Source organism: Akebia trifoliata, chromosome 15, assembly GCF_017979445.1.
Source record: "Akebia trifoliata isolate Shusen 1 chromosome 15, ASM1797944v1, whole genome shotgun sequence".
Classification (NCBI taxonomy): Eukaryota; Viridiplantae; Streptophyta; class Magnoliopsida; order Ranunculales; family Lardizabalaceae; genus Akebia; species Akebia trifoliata.
In genome coordinates this window covers 23,855,023-23,857,247 of record NC_141389.1, presented here as the reverse complement: position 1 = coordinate 23,857,247, position 2,225 = coordinate 23,855,023, and positions in this window count along the sequence as shown.

Below are 2,225 nucleotides of genomic sequence, written 5' to 3'. Positions count from 1 at the left end.
TTTTACTCAGGTTATAGTTATAAGTGGTTTTTAAACTCGTCAACTCGTCCGAAACCGAGACATATCGCCCGAGTTAACTCGGTATCAGAGCCTAACGAGACCAACTCACAATGTGTCATGAGATGACCGCGTATCGTGAGATAAACGAGTCGTCTCGGACAATATTTTCGAAAAACTCGGGTGATACGAACGAGATAAACAAAACAACGTAGATTTTATTTTAACTTGCGAGATAAACGAGTTGTATCGGACGAGATTTTCAAAATTTCGTCCGAGTTAACCGAGACAACCGAGTTTTGCCTCAATCCTCAATTATTTTACCCCCAAATCGATTTTTCTCCATTATTTCTTCATCTTTTCCACGAAGTAAACAACCGAGTTTTTTTTTAATTTTATGTTTTTATTTTATTTTATTTTATTTTATATTTTTTTGTTGCATTTCATGCCATGTCTTCAAATATTTAAAAAATATTCTTACAAGCAACATCAATGTGCAAACATTTATTGATTGTATGCTTTGTTTCTATATGTAAACATGTAATATATTCCACAGGGCCAGAAATACCATTTAAAGAAGCATGACAAACAACACTGCAATTGTGATTGTTCATCCATTAACACAATAAGCACTTTTTTAAGAAAAAAATATGGAACTCAATTTATTTTGATAGGTATATTATTTATTTTTTTAGTTTATTTTTTAATAGGAATCATTTCTAAATTTTTCCTGATTTTTTCAGATTTTTTACATGGTTAAAAATCATTGTCTAAATGTCGAACGAGACGAGACGTATTGTCCGAGTCAACTCGGTATCAGAGCTGAACGAGACGAGACCAAATACCGAGTTTAAAAACCATGGTTATAACTTGATATATATTTATTTGGGAAAATAGGCCTCTAAAGGCCTATTTTCTAAAAGTGTCATGTTGGAATAACATTAAAATGTACATTGTAGAAGACATTTCTAGCGTGAATGTATGTCAGAACCATAGATACTTTCCCAAGAAGTTGTGTTGGAATAACATTAAAATGTAAATCGTGAGGGACATATCTCAATGAAAGCATCTATTGTTCTAACACACATCCACATCATAAATGCTCCCCCACAATGTACATTTTAATGTTACCTTAACATTATCCTTTCTAAAATACTTCATCACAATTCTTTCTAAACACCTACATAAAAATCCTCTCAAAGGGTATATAAACAGTTTAGTATACTCTTTTCAAAATATTAGGATTAGAGTCATGTTGGAGTAACATTGAAATGTTCATCGATTTTGACATTTTGATGTGGTGGTGTACACATAACCAATGATGCTTTTCCCACATATCTCAATGAAAAGCATCTATGATTATGTGTGCACCACCACATCAGAATATTCAAGGGATTTACATTTTTAAATTACTTCAACATTATCCTTAGAATTAATAAGAATGATCGTTTGAACCGTAAATGATTTAGTAAATGGGGCTTCCAAATTTTGGTGAATATATCTGATAACCTTACATATAAAAATGGATGGCATACTCTTTGACCTTAGTCTTCTCTAATAGATTAATAATCAATCCTTTGTAATGATGACGATAAGGTAATGATGGAGATGGCGATTATAGAGTCCATTTTAGTCACAACACTGGAAAATGTCACGTGTCCCAAAAGTCTTGAAATATTATAGTAACACCCGAACTTATGCCTCGGCGTCAATACGACAAAGAATTCAAGACGGTCTAAATTGAAAATCGAAAATATATCTTCTCATTTAATGTGATATCCACTAACACTTATCAAAATATAGATAACAACGACATCCTGCAACTCACCAACCTCAAAACTATAAAATCGATTAAACTCAACAATTAATGTGTTGGGATATTTTTTAATTAAACTCGAGTACAGATATTAAATAATGCTTAGGAACATAACTCAAGAGCACAGTCAGCTCATAACCTATTCGGCTTGAACGCCTGGGTAAGTCATATTATGACACATGTCAAATCATGGGGCTATAAAACCCCCACTCAAAGTAAGACAAAGGGTTGGAGATTTTATAAAGCAAATCAAGCTTAAATGAAATTACCCTTCTGAGTTCACTATTCATCATCTTCTCTACGCTATCTGAATTCAGTTTTATCTTCCAATTAAAAATATAAAACATGAAAAAGAAAGGGTTCTCTACTCAATGGGACCAAGACACGAGATAAAACTTTATATAACATCCCC